This window comes from Coenobita brevimanus, chromosome 48 (assembly GCF_032717465.1).
Source record: "Coenobita brevimanus isolate Jiangsu-jjx chromosome 48, ASM3271746v2, whole genome shotgun sequence".
Lineage (NCBI taxonomy): Eukaryota > Metazoa > Arthropoda > Malacostraca > Decapoda > Coenobitidae > Coenobita > Coenobita brevimanus.
Window position 1 is genome coordinate 6,141,502 of NC_137001.1, and position 19,145 is coordinate 6,160,646.

The window sequence follows — 19,145 nt, forward strand, 5'->3', positions numbered from 1 at the left end:
CAGGTACCCACGTTACCATCATCACGGATCATCATTCCCTCCAATGGCTTCGCCAATTCGACACCAAGAATGCACAGGTGATCCACTGCAGGGAGACCTTAGAAAAATTCAACTTTGATATATCATACTGGCCCAGCAAACTCCACACAAATGCTGACGCCCTCTCTAGGCTCCCTGTGAATGCCATCCAGACCGTGCCCACCCTCTTGCAATGTTGGCAGGCCAAGGACTGCCCTGATCGGATGCCCGTCCATCTATTTTCCAAGTTACAACAACACGGCGACTTATTATACACCCACTCTGGCCACATAGCTCTTAACCCCGATGCCGCCCTGGACACCCTCATCCACCTCCACACTGACAACGGGATACACCTCAGCATGAGAAAATTGCTCCAGACCTTCAATGAAACATTCTGGTCTCCACATCCCTCCAAACTCGTGCAACAAGTCATGCAGGCCTGTCGAGCGTCTGCCATCGGGAAGGATGCCACTCGCATGCTGGGCTCCTCTGGCCCATCTCGTGGCCAGTAAGCCATGGCAACTGCTGTCAGTTGATGTCATCGGCCCCCTTCCACCTAAATCGGGCTACCACTACATCATTACATTTATAGACACCTATTCCAAGTTTCTGATAGCGTGCCCAGCAAAAGAACACCACGCCCTCGCTGTTGCAGACGTCCTGACTCACCATGTGTTCCCATACTTCGGCATCCCCCACGCCCTCCACTTTGATAATGAGCCTGAATTCAGAGCAAAAGTTTGGACTGAACTATCTACCCCTTTCGGATATAGTATTTCCCACTCCTGCCCATATTGGCCGCAAGGGAACGGCATCTGCGAGCATGGCCACAGCATTCTGCTCAGTCAACTGCGGACCAGGATTCAAGCCATACAAAATGACAATTGGCCCGCGAACGTCAAGATAATACAGTGGGGCATGAACACTTGCCCCCGTGAGGACGGCATCACACTGCATGAGTGGGTATTTGGCGAACTGCCTCTACTGCTCCCCCTCCGCCGTCATTTACAAGCCCTTGCCAACCCCACCTCCTCTGACCCCCTGCACCACCTTAAGCAAAAGCTCCATCATCTGCAAGCCACACAAGACCTAGCCCCTGATACTGCACCTACCAGCCCACAAACCCGGCGATCTCGTCATGGTCACCACTGTACCCAACCCACCCAAGCTTGCCCCCCGCTAGACTGGCCCCTATGAAATAGTGAGTGTCCCTAACCCCTACCAAGTCACTATCAAATATCACCACACCACCCGCACCTACAGAAACCGACATATGCATTGCTCCCCCATGCCGAACACATCACCCCATCAACCCCAGCCACCGCTGACCCCACCTCCCGCCACCCCTCCAACGCCGGAGGAGTCCCACGCCTGCTACCTCTCCTCCTCCTTCTCCACCAACAGTCCCACCACGTCCGACGCCCCCGCCCTGACCACTACCCCACCGCTGCTCACACCTGGTCCCCCAATGTCTTCCCCCTCCTCACCTTCCACCCCCACCCCACCACCCTACACCTGTCCCACCACATCCTCACCTCCCTCATCTCCTCTGACCACTGCCGCCCACCAACCTCCCAGCCCCACCTTCACAACCACTCACACCTCACCTCGCCACCCCCATCACCACAACCACCCTCTACACCACTGCTGCACCCCCCACCTACATCCCTCCCCCATCCAACACTCACCACCCACCCCCGTATTTACCACCACCCACACCCGATCCGGCCTCCTGTCACACCCACCCACCCACTACACCCAAATGCCCTCTCCACCCTCCATCCCCACCCCTAATGTTGCTATCCTCACCTTTAAACCATGCCACCCCTCAGATAATATTCCAGTTGCCTGCCTCACTAAGCCAATTTAACTGAGACATCCTCATAAAAGCACAACCATGTCCTCCCTCTCCAGTCTCAAGCCCAATTTCATCCTGCACGCCCCAACACCTCTACCGGACATGAAAATCACAGCCGTGTTCTGGACCCCACACTAAGGGCGCAGATGCTGCATCCAGGGCACCCACCAACTCCTCCAACTCCTTCAGCACGCACCCAACTCATCATCCCTTACAATCTACTACTCCCCGTATATCCAGCCCAATCCACGAACCACCTGCTGGGCAAATTTCCTCTACCACCTTACCCCCTCACACCGCACAGCCAACTTCAACATGTTCCAGCTCCTGTCATGGGGATATGACTTTCACCCCCACCACGGTGGTGAAATACCGCCTCTGAGAGGTAAGCCGGACATCACAACCCCAGGAGGAGAGTACGAGGAGGCGATGTCTACCCCACCAGGAGATGACAGAGAGGCTGGCTCACCTGCAGTACCTTCCAGGCAAGAGCGTCTTATCTCCCTCGTGACCCGACGCCCCTCTTCTCCATTGCCAGACCACCTGGCAGTGTACAGGAAAATTACACTACACTCCAGTGGAGGGAATGCTTGCCAGACTCGGGGTGGGACTTGCAGTGGCAAGATCCCAAGGAGACCCTCGGATGCCGAGCCCCTTGGATCAGCCTCCTTTTTAATAGAGAACTCAGGAGAAGCCTCAAGGGCTGCTATTCCCCCACAGGAACAGCGGCACAGTATCACCCACCGGGGATACTGTGGGTGGAAGGACCGTCGGTTCGCCACCCTCTGCCAACCCCCCTCGGGAGCCGGCACGTCGGCACGTCCACCAGATGACCCAAGGAGGAAGGCGGGCTCTGGGGTACTCTCTAACAGAGGTACCACACGGGACGAGACATTGCCATCCCCCAGTGCTGTCTACGGGACAGGAGTCCCAGACCCTACGGCTGGAGAGCAGCCTCTGTCGGAGCTGTGGCCATAGCTAGGCATATCCATCAGGCACCTTCTCCCCACAGCCAAGACTATGGCCAGAGAACAGCCTCTGTTGGAGCTGTGGCAATAGCCAGGCATATCCATTGGGCACCTTCTCCCCACTGCCAGAAATACGGCTGGAGTGCAGCCTCCATCAGAGCTGTGGCAATAGCTGGGTGCATCCATCGGGCACCTTCTCCCTGCCACCAGGGACTGTAGTGCCAAGAGGAGCCTCTCCCGACTCCTTTTGCCCTCCTGTTCCCCATGGGAGCCCAGGCAGTGCCAAATGGGGCTGCCTGACAGAGGGAGAGTCCCTTGGAACTTCCCCTTCTAGCCCAGACCAGAGTTCTGGTGGGGCCTCTCCGCCCCACCAAGTAGGAGAGCTGGCACCTGGCCACTCTTTCTCTGTCCATCCCCAGGCTCCTGCAGAGGAAGGTACCTCTTGCCCTGAACACTACTCTGTTGGCAGAGTAAGGTGCCCCCTCTCCCTCCCCCCTCTACATGAGAGGGCGGTTTCTGCTCCTTTTCAGAGACCCCACCAAAGACCAGTGCAAGTGTGACATCCCCGAGGCCCTGTGTCCTGTCCTTGCAGCCTCAGGTGGTGTTGGACTCCTCCAGGATGAGAGGCCGCAGCTCACCGCTGCCAGCCTCCTCCCGATGGCAAGACCGCAGTCCCCAGAGTCAGTAGGCCTCCCCCGGTGCCTGTTGCAGTAAGGCTTCCTCAGCAACGGCAGCTGTAGACCCTCCCTGACGGTCGCCTCTGCAGAACACCCTGGGCGCTGCCCTCTCCATGCCCGACCCCAGCCCTGGGCCTCCCCAGGTCCTCTCCCAGGACCCCGACAATGACTAAGGGTCAAGCAATGCATTTCCTGGCCCTCTTCGGCCCTAGCCCAGAGAGCCCTTTCTCCTGCCGGGCTGTAGCGGCTAGGGAGCCGCCCAACACACCACCCGCCCACTCCTCCAGGACTAGTGGCAACCTCATGGACCACCCACCCCTGTACTACTCGCCAGGCAGCCCACCTCCCATGCCTGGTCACCATCTGAAGCTCTTGGCATAGGTCCTCCCGCCCGTGGACCATATCCTCCATTCTGCCAGAAGAGTGAGTACTAGATCCTATGATTGCACACTTCCCCAGTGTTGTTGGATACCTCCTCCAGTGAACCAACCCCAGTGACTCCTCCCCCGTATCCATGGTGCCTCTCACCAGCGTTGACCAACCCTCCCCAGTGCTCTACCCCCCTCTCCCCCCCGCAGCTGCTGCGGTGTTCTCCCCCCCCCCTCGGTGTGCCAGAGTGAATTCTACTACCTGTGATCTCGTGCACAGAGTGTTCAACACCCACCCACGGGTCGGTTCCCCGACAGTGACAACCCTCCCCCAGTGTCGCCCCCACAGGACAACATACGTCAGTGTAACCCTCCCCCAGTGGGCTCCCCCTTCCCTCCCCAGGCCCCCAGTCCCCATCCCCAGGTGAACAAACCCACTCTAGACTCACTAATACCCCCCTCCTCCCCCCCTTTATCAAGTGCAGGACATTATATACTCTCGTCTTATTTTTTTTCTTATGCGAGGAAGAAGGAACCAAAGGCCATGAGCCTGCAATAAGAGTTCCCTTCAAGAGAAAAACAAAATACAAGAGAGCGCCAAATTCAAGATCCGATCATTTTGAGATGCCTGGACACACTGCGTTTGAAAGACTGGGGATCATAGGAAGCAGGAAATACAGACAGAGGGAGACAGTTCCAGAGTTGACCTGTTCCATAAATGAAGGACTGGAAGTAACAGTTAACTCTTGCATTAGAGAGTTGGACAGAAAAGGGATGAGAGTTTGCTGCTAGACAGGTGCTACGAGCCCGTCATAGAGGTGGAGGAATACATGCAGACAGTTCAGAGGAGCAATGACCATTAAAGTAGCGACAGAAAAGAGATAAAGATGCAACAGTGTGGCGAAGAGACAGAGGTTGAAGGAAGTCAGTAAGAGGAGGAGAGTTAATGAGACGAAAAGCCTTTGACTCCACTCTATTGAGAAGAGCTGTATGTGGGGAGCCTCCCCACACATGAGAGTTGTACTCCACACAGGGGCGGATAAAACTCCTGTATAGAGTCAACAATTGTGCAGGGGTAAAGAAAGAACGGAGTCGGCTTAGCACACCCAATCTCTTGGAAGCAGATTTTACAAGAGATGTAATATGATCTTTCCAAGATAAGTCCCGAGTAAATGAAACCCCAAGCATGTTCAAGGATGATGCAGGATTAAGCTGAATATTATTAAATATTAGTGGGTATACCTGTGGAAGATTTTGACGGGTTGATAAGTGTAAGAACTGAGTCTTAGATGCATTAAAAACAACCAGATTATTCTTACCCCTGTCAGAGATACAAGCCAAGTCAGACATTAGGTGTGCCATGGCCTTATCCCTTGTTTGTTGAAGTAACTGCTGAGATGGGTGTTGCGGGAACCGAATGGAAAGGTGAAGGGTGGAGTCATCAGCGTATGAGTGGATAGGTTTAGATGTACAGCTTAGAAGGTCATTGATGAATAGAAGGAAGAGAGTTGATGATAGGAGAGAGCCCTGAGGAACACCACTGTTGATAGATCTAGGAGAAGAACGATGGCCGTCTACAACAGCGGCTATAGAACGACCAGAAAGGAAGCTAGCGATGAAGGCACAGATAGAATGACAGAAACCGTAAGAGGGCAGTTTGGAAATTAAAGATTTATGCCAGACTCGATCAAAAGCCTTTGAGATGTCAAGTGCAATGGCAAAGCTTTCACCAAAGTCCCGAAAAGAGGATGACCAGGAGTCTGAAAGGTAGGTGAGAAGATCGCCAGTGGAGCGTCCCTGACAGAACCCGTCCTGACGATCAGAAAGAAGATTGTGATAGGAAAGATGCCTTAAAATTTTTCTATTGAGAATTAGACTCGAAAACTTTTGAAATACAGGATGTTAAAGCAATTGGACGATAGTTGGAGGGTTGGGAGTGGTCACCCTTCTTTGGGACTGGCTGAATGAGAGCAAACTTCCAGCAAGAAGGAAAGGTACAAGTTGACAGACAAAGGTGAAAGAGTTTGCCTAGGCAGGGTGTAAGCACAGAAGCACAGTTCTTGAGAACAACAGGAGGGACCCCATCAGGCCCATATGCCTTGTTAGTATTGAGGCCAGTGATGGCAGAAAATACATCAGCTGATGAAATTTTAATGTCAGCCATGAGGAAGTCAGAGGCGGGAAGTGATAGAGGAACAGCACCGGAATCGTCTAAGGTGGAATTGGAGGAGAAAGTCTGTGCGAAGAGATCTGCTTTATCAGTAGAAGAAATAGCTACAGAACCATCAGAGTAGAAAAGAGGACGGAAGGATGATGAGGTAAAGTTGTTAGAAAGGTTTCTGGCAAGGTGCCAGAAGGAGCGGCAAGAATTCGAGTTGGAGAGTTTAGAGCATATGGGAAATATTTTCCCCAGAGCAGTTGCGCTCTCTATTTTTATCATAGTTATCCCTGGTTAAAGGAAGAGGAAAAATTGAGACCGTTGTTAATTGTTCAAGCGGTTTTAATAACCCAGAAATTACGTTCTCTTTAATAATTCTTGTTATTGATAAATTAAATGCTACTGCGTTTAACCCTCGTGGACAACTATACATGGTAAATACATGTAATTATGTGGTATTTTCCACTGACCTAAACTGCGTCTGCGCGTTAGGTGACGTGGCAAGCAGGGAAAGATTCTCCTGTTAAGAGAGATGTGGAATTAAGATATTTACACAGTTTAAGGGAATATTTGGTCTAACTTTAGTTTAAGTAAAACTAAGATTAATTTGTTAGATTTGCCCTGTACATATCATGATGTAATCTAACTGTATTTAGTACTGTAAATAATTATTTAGTACTGTAAATAATTAATAGTTGGCAACCTACCATTCTATGAGGGAGGTGGGTCCTGCCGCACACCGCACTCTGTTCCTAGTCACTCTCAAGCTAGGTTGTACATACGCACCATAAGGACGCTTGCTTGCTCAAGCAATTACACTAAGCAGCCTCATCGTCATCGGTTATCGATCACTCCCTCTTCACTAGCTAAGTAACCTTTACGAATTGGCCAATTCAAGGGGGGATTAGCTATGAGATAGAAGAGAAATAGTTATTGTAGGTGAGTTAAGGTTAAGTTACATTTCACCTAACTCTATGAGACCTGTTGATTTACTTAAGAACAACTTTATAGACAAGTAACGACCTACGAGTTGTTTATTAGTAAATACCAGAAATTTCTTACATAGCGGTGCCCCGGTAGGGATACCGACTTGTATACATTAAATATTTTTCACATTTTGGTGCCCAGAAAGAGGGCCCCGATTTGTTTACCAGAACTAAACATTTTTCACATTTTTGGTGCCCCGACCGAGGAAAACCGGTGTACCGAAGCGCTGAATGTGTTTAAATTTGCTTTTGTGGGACACAGTTTACTACCACGTTCGGTTGAAGTGGAAGACGTGGACGTACGTGTCTATAGAGCTCCGGGAGAAAAGGCAAGCTCTTTCTCTGAAGATGAAAGGCTGAATGCCGTACTAAACTGGAAGCATGACCGTACGGTCCTGTTCCTTGGAGGAAATGATATCCATGAGGACGTGGAGGTCAATGAAGTAGTGGAGAATATTTTAGCATTGGTAGGAGCCATAGAGGGCTCTTGTAAATCCTCAGTAGCCATAACCCTCCTCGAGCCAAGGAACCTGCCATATGGCTCTCCAGTTTGTTATGGAACATATAAATTAATTAGCAGAGCTGTAAACCAAAAGTTGCAACGGGCCAGGAAGGGAAGGGATTTCATACATTTTAATGCCAAGCCCTTCCAAGCAATGGTGAAAGCTGATGGTATTCATTGGAACCGTCATGGCAGGGAAGCGGTTCTGCAGAAATTTATAAATTATGTAGAACATAAGAAAGGAGAGTTCTATGCTGTACAAGCTATGGGTGGGCCTATGGAGTATTAAAGTGAGTTTTACGCCAGGTACCCCTTTTTTGGATAAGGGCTATGGCGTTGCCCCTGGGTAGAGGACTTTGGTTTGAAGCGTGTAGCATTTTATGACCGGATGCCCTTCCTGATGTCTACCAATGACCCTTGGGTGGAGTCGATCCTCCGACCCTTCGGTCAGAACGGAGCGCTCTAACCCACTGAGCCACGGCTGCTATTGAGGTAATTAATTCTGAGCTCGAGGAATATGGGTGTTTTGGCAATTGAGTGTGGGGATGAAATAAAACCCCAGAGGTTTAATAACCCTGGGGGATAGGTTGAAATTATAGACCTAATCCCTACACTCCTCAAAATTAAATGAATAATTAGCTGAGCTGTAATGAATATTACGAAATTGGGAGAGGGGATAATTTCCACAATGAGGACTTAATCACTTCCCTCTACAAAATTTAAAATAATCAGATCATTACTAAGTTGAGGTAAATTTGTGGTTGGAATTCATAATTAAATTATTAAATTAGATCTCCGTCAACATGTCTGTTTCTTTATTGCAAAGATCTTCTAGTAGTAAGGCAGGATGGGTAACTAGAGACATAAATGATTGTAACCAGTCGTTGGACCAAATACCTCTGTCCAAGGAGAGAATAAATAGTCTCCTAAATATCCTGAAAGACCGATGGAATAAGTACGAAGAGAGTTACTTAACTTTAGAAGCGGCTATAGTAGAGACTGAGAATAAGGAACTCTTAGAGTCAGAAACTACGAAGTTTGAAAACAAATTAGAAGAATACTTAACTGTAGTAAAGACACTAGAGTCAGAATTAGCTGACACTGCCGCGGAAACACAAGTTGTGGCACAGCAGAGTAGAGCTGTGTTACCACAAATAACGCTTCCGGAATTTGATGGGGAGCAGAACTGGAAATCCTTCTGGGACCAATTCAAATATTTGGTACACGATAGAACAGATCTCCCTAAAGTCACCAAACTTACGTATTTGTTAGGACAGGTCAAAAGAACACCATATCAACTGATAAAAGAATTACCAGTAGAAGAAAATAATTATGAGGTGGCTTTGACCATCCTTAAACAAAATTACGAAGACAGGGAACAAGTTATAAATCAATTATTAAGGGATCTAATAGAATTACCCATGCCTAGGCACGATTTTGATTCCTTGCAAAAATTTAGAATTGCACTAAGTTGTAATTTAAAGGCCTTAGGTACTTACGAAGATATTAAGACATCAGATTGGGTGCTTTCAAGAATTGTGTCCTTAAAGCTACCACCGAAAACCAAGGATGCTTTGTATGGTAGGTACCAGAAGGATAATTTCTCCTGTGAAGAGATTGAGGAAGGCTTAATGCAACTCTGTAAACATTTTCAAGGAACATTAAACACTATTGAGGTCAAACAGGAGACTGAAGTAAAGAAAAAACCCATTAACCAACTGATTGGGAAAGGTAAGTTAGAGAAGACTAAGTATGTGCCTAAAGAAGAGATAGGTACTTTCCTTAGCTCCACAAAGGCCGAGGATAAAGTATTAAAGATGAGGAATAAACATGCTGAAGATATTAAGGAAATAAAACCTTCCATGGTAAAAGACAGGAAAGTTTGCGTCTTTTGTGGTGAGCAACATTCCAGTGCATCTTGTCAACAGTTCCCTGATTATGCTTCTAGAGTAGGGAAGCTTCAGGAACTGGGGTGTTGTATAATCTGTATGAACTCCGAACATGCTGCCGCGGACTGTAAGACTAAATTAAATCTTTGCTTTAAATGCAAAAAAGATCATCATCATAGTGCTTTATGCCCTAGGATGAAAATTGAGGTTCCTAAACCTGCAAGCGTCAATATGACAATTGCAAAAGGGAATGCTCCATTAGTAATGCCAGCTGCAGTACCAATAGCAGATATGAAAGTATTGTTTGAGAATAGAAACCAATTAGTATGTACCCTGTTTGATACGGGTGCTCAGAAAACTTTCACTTCTGCAGACATTGTGGAGAAATTAAAGTTACCTGTTATCGGCAAAGTAAATCTAGCCATTACAGGATTCTTAACAACTAGGAAGGCTCAGTCTTTTGATTTAGTTAGACCTGTAATACAATTAGGCAGATATAAATGCCGTATAACAGCAGCTGTGCTTGATACTATGGAGACAAGTATATACATAAAGGGATTGAAGGAAACCTCTGATCATCTGCAAAGCTCAGGGATAAAGTTGGCTAAACAGAATGTTGAATCAGATACTGTGGGTCCCATAAAAATGATAATTGGTTCTGATTATTGTGGAAGATTCCTACATAGGATTTTCAAAAGGAATAAGGTACAGTTGTTCAAGAGTCCAGGAGGTAACCTTAATGGGTCAGTTGCCTTTTCCAAAACAAGTTAAAGGAGAGGCCAAACTAGTAGACTCAGTCTTTGTTACCCCCACACAGTCATTGATGGTAGCTAGAATAGGTGCACAATTAGAACCTACTCAGATAAATGACTTGTTGGATGAAAACATTGAACCTGTACACAAACTGTGGGACCTAGACAGTATAGGTATACACTCTGAGGAACCAACCCCTGAAGATAAAATAACTTTGGATCTGTATAATCAGTCCGTGGAATTTAAGGATGGACAGTATTGGGTAGGATTACCATGGAAACTTAACCATTCAAAGTTACTAACAAATTACCAAGCAGCTAAAGCTCAGTTAAATTCTCTTCTAAGAAAGTTGAGAGATACACCAGAACATCTGACCCTATATGATAATATTATAAAGGATCAATTGAAGAATAAATTTATAGAAGAGGTAGAATACCCTGTTAACCACAAAGAAGGACACTACTTACCACATCATGCTGTAAGCAAGGATTCAGTAACTACTCCCATAAGGATAGTATTCAACTGTAGTACTAAAGCGTCCAAGGGATCAGCTAGCTTGAACGATTGCCTATACTCTGGACCTACACTAACAGAGAAGTTAGGGAATGTGTTACTAAGATTTAGAGAGAAACCTTACGCTTACACAGCAGACATTAGTAAGGCTTTTCTCAGAATAGGACTGAGAGATGAGGATAGGAAATTTACAAAATTCCTCTGGCCTCAAGATCCTCAAAATGAGGATAGTCCATTGAAAACTTACTGTTTCCGATCGGTGCTCTTTGGCACTTGTGCTAGTCCTTTCCTACTTTGCAACACTTTAAAGCATCATTTTGAAAATGCCAAATGTCCAGAAATAGGGCAGGCTTTTTATATGGATAATTTGCAAGGTGTTGCTGATACAGAATCGGAAGCTTTGAAGACTTATGAAGTAGCCGATTCCGAATATGGGAAGGCAAATTTGCCGTTACAGAGCTGGAATACAAATTCACCGCTTTTGAGGAATAAAATACAAGAGGACTATCCAGATTCTGACATTCCCAAAATTCAAAATGTGTTAGGTCTTAACTGGGATACAACAGCTGATGTAATAAGTTTGAAACCAATTAAGTTCTCTGATGTCACTCTCACCAAGAGGTCCTTGTTAAGCCAGGTTTCCAAGCTATTTGACCCATTAGGATCTGTTAGTCCTATAGTTATTAGGGGCAAATGTTTAGTACAGGAGGCTTGCCGAGAAAAATTAGACTGGGACACTGAATTAGGTGAGACATATGTGGAAAAATGGGAACAGATTAGAAAGGAGTTTGAAACCACATCAAGCATATGTATTCCCAGGGAAATGAACAGTAACGAGAAGTCGCACTTACACATATTTTGTGATGCTTCTCAAAGGGCCTATGGAGCAGTAGCTTATTGCGCAACTGGAGAGGATAGTAAGATTATTATGTCCAAAGCCAGAGTTGCGCCAATTAAAGAAAGAACCCTACCTCAAATGGAATTGGCTTCCATAGAAGTAGGAACTAAATTGGCCAGGTATATAACCATTACTCTTGATACTCAGTTTGAGGATATTTACATATGGACTGACAGTGAGATTTGTCTTTACTGGATAGGGAAGGAAGACAGCAAAATTCCTTTCGTCCGTAATAGAGTGAAGACTATTAAAGAGCTGTCTTCCAAATTTAATTTCATGCATGTGTCCTCCAAACAAAATCCAGCCGATCTGCTCTCGAGAGGTTCGACCGTAAGGAGACTGATCAAAGATAATTTGTGGTTTAAAGGTCCTAAATGGTTACTCACTAAGGATTGGCCTGAACAGAAACAGTACAGTATTGCTGAGATTAGTGCAGTGAACTTGGATCCTATAATACCTGAGCCAGAAGTAACTGACATCAGCCGATTCTCGTCAATAAGACAACTTCTAAATACTACTAAATTGGTTGTTGAATTTTTTAATAAGAAGGTGGGGTTTCAGAAATTAGATCCCCTAGAATACTGGCTGAAAAGAGTACAAAGAAATTCTTACGGGGAAATATATAAACTTTTAGGCCAAGACACTGGAAAAGGGAATAAGCTGATGAAGAATTTAGGTTTGTTCTTAGACGGAAAAGGTCTGATAAGATGTCGAGGCCGATTGGTAAAGGCTGACTTGCCCATCCAAACCAAACATCCCATTTTATTACCTAAGAGTGGATGCTTTGTACAACTTATTATAAAGGAAGCCCATGATTCCACTCTCCATGGAGGTGTACCGCAGACCTTAGCCCAAATTCGGGAAAGGTACTGGATTCCTAAGGGTAGACAGGCTATTAAAAAATATCTCAAAAACTGCATCATTTGTAGGAGGTATGAGCAGCGACCTTATATCTACCCAGGACCACCAGCCCTACTGAAGAATAGGGTGAACATAAGTCGGCCCTTCCATATAACAGGAGTGGACTACACGGGGGCTATAACTGTTACGGGTGAGGAAACTCCCCATAAAGTTTACATTTGTTTATTTACTTGTGCCTACACATGGGCAGTCCATCTAGAATTAGCGGAAGACCTAAGCTCAGAGACATTCCTCAATGTCTTTCGCAGATTTGCCCCTAGAAGGTCTTGTCCTGGCAAGTTAATAAGCGACAACGGAACTAATTTTGTTGGAGCAGCACCTTTACTGTTGAACCTAATGAACGACCCAAAGGTTAAGTCGGCGCTGGGAATCCGAAATTGTATTTGGCAGTTCACAGCTCCAAGAGCTCCATGGCAAAATGGATTCACCGAAAGAATGATTGGTATTGCCAAGAACTGCCTGAGGAAAACATTACATAGAACTAAGATCACGAGAGAAGATTTAAAAACATTAATAACTGAAATTGAAACCAGGATTAATAATAGACCCTTGACTTATCAAGATGACACTAGGGACTCGGTAGAGGCCTTAAAACCGGCTCACATGTTATATGGCAGGAAGCTCCATCAGATGCCTTGTGTGGATATCCAGGAAGAAGCTGATGATCCTAACAAAGAAAATAATGATTTAGGACAACATCTGCGGGAGGGATATCAACGTCTGAAAAGGGTGCTGGATACTTGGAATAGACATTGGTGCAATGAGTATCTTTTGAGCCTACGCGAGAGGTTTTATGGAGCTCAAGCTGCCAGCAACAAATCAGTTATTAACATAGGAGACGTGGTCTTAGTGAAGACTGAACAGCCAAGATCCCAGTGGCCATTAGCTAAAGTGATCTCCACACACCCAGATTCTGAAGGGGTGCTGAGACTCGTAAAATTAAAATGCAGGGGACATACCAGTATAAAAACTATTGATAAACTGGTACCCCTTGAGTTAGCAGCCACTCCGGATCCAGAGTATGGTGAAGATCAAACGGGTCAAGAGGCGCGACCTAGTAGGGCCGCAGCACAAGGTTCTCGAGAACTATGGGGGGAACTCTTGGCTAAGGGTCATATTACATGATACAACGTATCATTTTCCGCCAGCTCCAAAACTGTGGGAAATATTTTCCCCCAGGGTAGTTGCGCTCTCTATTTTTATCATAGTTATCCCTGGTTAAAGGCAGAGGAAAAATTGAGACCGTTGTTAATTGTTCAAGCGGTTTTAATAACCCAGAAATTACGTTCTCTTTAATAATTCTTGTTATTGATAAATTAAATGCTACTGCATTTAACCCCCGTGGACAACTATACTTTGTAAATACATGTAATTATGTGGTATTTTCCACTGACCTAAACTGCGTCTGCGCGTTAGGTGATGTGGCAAGCAGGGAAAGATTCTCCTGTTAAGGCAGATGTGGAATTAAGATATTTACATAGTTAAAAAGGGTGTGTAGATCAGATATTTGTTCTAAGATGTTTAGTGGAGAAGTATCTAGAGAAGGGAAGGAAAGTGTACGCTGCCTTCATGGACTTGGAGAAACCTTATGACAGAATAGATAGGAAAGGTAGGTGGAAAGTATTAAGAATATATGGAGTGGAAGGGAAATTGTTGAGTGCTGTGAAGAGTATGTACGAGGGAGCTAGGGCTACGGTGCGAGTGGATGGTGAGCTGAGTGAGTTCTTTGATCTCAATGTGGGACTGAAACAGGGGTGTGTAATGTCTCCATGGCTGTTTAATATATATATGGATGGGGTCGTAAAGGAGGTACAAGGTAGGGCAGTGGATGTGGGGGTGGCCCTAATGAATGAGGGTGAGATTTGGAAGCTTCCGGTGTTGCTGTTTGCTGATGATACAGTATTGTTGAGTGAAGATGAATGGGAGTTGCAAGGTTTGGTGAATGAATCTGGGACAGTGTGTAGGAGGAGGAAGCTGAAAGTTAATGTAAACAAAAGTAAACTTATGGTGTTTGAGAGGAATGAAGTCACAGAGTGTGCAGTGAGGTTGGATGGTGAGGATATGGAGAATATGAGTGCATTCAAGTACTTGGGTAGTGTGATGAGTAAGGATGGAACTTTGGGGGATGAAGTACGTGAAAGGGTACAGCAGGGAAGGAAGGTTGTTGGCACACTGAAAGCAGTGATGAGAAATAGGGAGGTGAGTATGGAAGTTAAGAAGTCACTGCATGATGGTATTGTGATCCCTACCCTGACGTATGGAAGCGAGGTGTGGACCTTGCAAGAGGGGAACAAGTCAAGAGTGAGAGCAGTGGAAATGAGTTACTTGAGAGGAGCATGTGGAGTGACATGGAGGGACAGGTTGACAAATGAAGAAGTGAAGGAACGTTGTGGGGTAGATGTGGATGTGGTTGAAAAGATTAGGAGAAATACACTGAGGTGGTTTGGACATGTGGAGAGGATGGAGAATGAAAGACTGACTAAGAGGGTGTATGTAGGTGAGGTGGAGGGAGGGAGAGGGAGGGGTAGACCAAGGATGAGGTGGAGGGATGGAGTTGAGAGGTATATGAGGGAGGGGGGGTGAGTTGGGGGGAGGGGAGTCAAATGGTGGGTGACAGAGTGACTTGGAGGCGTTTTGTCTGCGGCCACCCTTTGCGGGATTAGGGCGTCGGGCTATAGATAGATAGATAGACATAGTTAAAGGGAATATTTGGTCTACCTTTAGTTTAAGTAAAACTAAGATTAATTTGTTAGATTTGCCCTGTACATATCATGTAATTTAACTGTATTTAGTACTGTAATTAAATAAGAGTTGGCAACCCACAATTCGATGAAGAGTTGGGGCTTGCCACGTTCACTCACTCTGCTCCTAGATCTGGTGGAGTTAGCACTTTGTTCCTAGTCATTCTCAAGCTAGGTTGTACAGAAGCACCATAAGGACGCTTGCTTGCTCAAGCAACTTCACCAAGCAGCCTCATCGTCATTGGTTAACGATCACTCCCTCTTCACTAGCTAAGTAACCTTTAAGAATTGGCCAATTCAAGGGGGGATTAGCTATGAGATAGAAGATAGTTATTGTAGGTGAGTTAAGTTTAATTTACGTTTCGCCTAACTCTATGAGACTTGTTTGATTTACTTAGACAACTTTAGGGAAGAGTAACGACCTACGAGTTGTTTACCAGAAAATTCTTGCATAGCGGTGCCCCGGCAGGGATACCCACTTGTATACATTAAATATTTTTCACATTTTGGTGCCCAGAAAGAGGGCCCCGATTTGTTTACCAGAACTAGTAAACATTTTTCACATAACTAAAGGGTCACATTCAAACTATGAAGCAATATGGCCGCCGTCTTTCTGAACTGTAAATCTTTAGAGAGAAATAATGTACTGAAAAGCATTTGATATCTATAGTCTTTAAAGTACACGTTCAAAAATATCAACGGGGCACTTAGGAATATATGGAAATTTTCCAGGTTCTGATGGCAAATCATTAAAGCACAAGAGATAAATGGAGTGGAAAGATGGCGTAGTCAGCATCAGTGATAGGATTGTCAGCGTTGTGGCTTCAACTGTGTGTAATCATTGGTGAGTCACTCAGGTGTCACAGGTATCTAGGTGAGCTGGATCATTTCCCCGTCAGGACGATCGTGTGGAGGGTGTTCACAGCGTCATTCAAGGATAGACACCACCAGTAAGTTACTGTGTTAGCCATGTCTGATATGCTAAATTAAAAATGTATACGGAACTGATTAATTCTTTGGTATAACTTTAGAAGTAACCAACGTTACCGATTTTCATTATATTACGTCCCTGAACTATTCTAACCAAGACTTACCTTTTAAGGCTAGTTTGAGTTGGGGCAGCTAATTTTGTAGGGGTGGTCATATAGTGGCTTAGGTTAGGCTATCTCTCAGTAGCGGATGAATGTCGCGCCATATTGGCTGGTGCAGGAATGTGCACTAGGTCTGTCAGGCCCTAGGTCAGGTTAGGTTAGTTTGGGTTAGTGCAGAATAGTGTGTTTTCAATTAATTTTGATCTTGATTTGGGGGGATAAACCCACTTTTGGAAATCTTACTCAAAATTACAAAAGGGGTATTTTCCCCCCAAAATGAAGGTCAAAACTAATTAAAACATGGTATTTTGCATTGGAAACCATAAAACTAATAATAAAAGAAAACGGTGGTTACTTCTAAATATTTACCATTACTTACTTTGAGAATGTGAATGTGTTATAATGCAGGGGGAATCGCTGCGTCCGTTTGGTAAGGAATTACCCTGTATGCTTGTTTGGATCAGGTCTGTTTTCATGTTTCATTCCCTTTCAGAGAATTTTTAAGCTGTTGTCAGTTTTTGTGTGGTGTAGTAATTATCCAGTTAAACATACACTTTACTGGAACCAGTAGAAGGACCTTACCAATTCAATTCATATTCCTCCAGTTTGTTTTCTGTATTATTATGACTGTTTTCAGGTGGTATTTGTTTTCAGGTGGTAAATTACCTTTAACTGCTGAAAAAGTTCCCACTGTTTTTATCATCATGTTCCTAAAGCTGTACCTACGATTGTTTTGTTTTACGTACTCAAAGGTGGTTTTCGTTTCCCAGCATTCCAAGTGGAGGCTAGGTTAGGTTAGGTTAGATCAAATGAAATTATTAGGTACAGTTAAGCTAGGTTAGGTTAGGTTTAGTTAAACACTTAGGTTAGGACAGTCTCTTCTGCCATTACAGCAGGCAAATAAAGAGTTGACACAGCAGAGCACAGCTAAAAAACAAGAGGGAAATGCTTATGTACCACCCCAGAAATAATGTGAAAACTATATGTAACAGACAATCAGGAAGAAGAAGAACTGGTATTGTAAGATGCTTTTACTGCATCAGATAAAGCGTACCGTAAACTGGGGTGAATTCGGACTCGGGGCGAATTCGGATATTATTGCAATAAAAAGTTGTTTAAATTAATTAATAATTAATGATTAAACATACTGGAAATCTGTTTGCTCCCAATTGTTTGTAATTCTTTACTGTACTTTCGTGTATAAAGATACTTAATATATCACGTGACATACCAGATATATACTAAAAAGCATACATATGTAAAAAGAATAAAATTTGTAACATTGGCAAACTTTCTTTGGCAGAAATGTTAATGAATAGATGCAGGAAAATTTTTGGTGCCCGGATGTACTTTCATGAGTAGTGTGAAAGTGCAAAGTAAGTAATTGGCGTTATCTTCTCAATTAATCTCTTAACTGGGCATTTAATGAAATTTTTAAAATTTCAATGCAAATTGGAGTCAGTTCGGACGTGGGGCGAATTCGGACAGGGGGAGTATGAACGAAAAAGTAACACTTTTTACAATGTACAATTGCTTATAATTTGCCAGATGTGGATACTGTGTGTAATTGGGTTCATATGTATCTTTTACAGGTATACTCTTGAGCTTTTATGGTGCTACCTGTTTAAACAAGGTCACCCAATGACTCGAACATTTAAGAAAAGAACTGGTGGAGATCAAGGTCCTTATCGTAGTGAAAAAGGCAAGCAAAAAACTGGTAAAGCCAAATAATCATGTTAAATATCACCTGTAACTTATAATCCATCAGTCTTCCAAAAACGAAATTATTAGTCAAGAAATGATTGTTCCATATACAGTACTAAGGTTTGTTGCTAGATTTATCTTATCTACATGTATTCTAATATGTTTTATTTAAACCAAGGAAAAAAATAAAATTGCTGTTGTGTTCATATCTCATTATAGTCATTAGCTTATTTTGTCAGGGAGTGGCATTATTTTTGTACTGGAAGAACATTTTTTTAAAAGCCCCAGAGCGTCCGAAATGGCCCCACATACGTCCGAGACTAAACTGGGAACCCAGGGTAGTCATATGCATTCATTTTCTATTTATGTACGAATTTATACAGTGTGTCCGAATTCACCAAAGCTTGAGTACAAATTCGGACACCCATTACAATATTTGCTATAATTATATATGAAACATTTTAAATTTTTTACTGCTATGATTCGATACCTTAGTGGACCAGCTCAACATACAGTACTTAAGATCTTGGACTGAATTAAAAACTAGATTACATGGCACAAAAAAATGAAAAAATCGTCCAAATTCACCCCAGTTTACGGTATGTGTACCATTATTCAAAACTGACTTTTGTTATCGTGCAGATAACACAAGAAGATGGCTGGCAAACTATTCAGCAGGCAGATGTACACATGTAACATTTGCCGGTCAGTCTTCGAACATAGAAACTTCACAAATGGCGTCCCTCAAGGATCTGTTTTGTCCCCTACTCTCGTTAACCTATGTGTGCATGACATACCCACATCCCACACACCACAGATACACCTAGCTTCCTATGTGTATGACATAACACCTACGTGTACACATCAAAACGCAAACACAGCTGCACACATCCTCCAACCTTACCTCAACACACTACACGAATGGTTCACAAACAGACTTAAAATAGTCCCAGCCAAATCTAATGACCCTTTTCACAAACTGGACAGCAGAACACAGTCACATTCCACACCTCATCATAAGCAACACTCTCCTAACACACACACACACACACACACACACACACACACACACACAATCCTTGGTGTAACATACAATA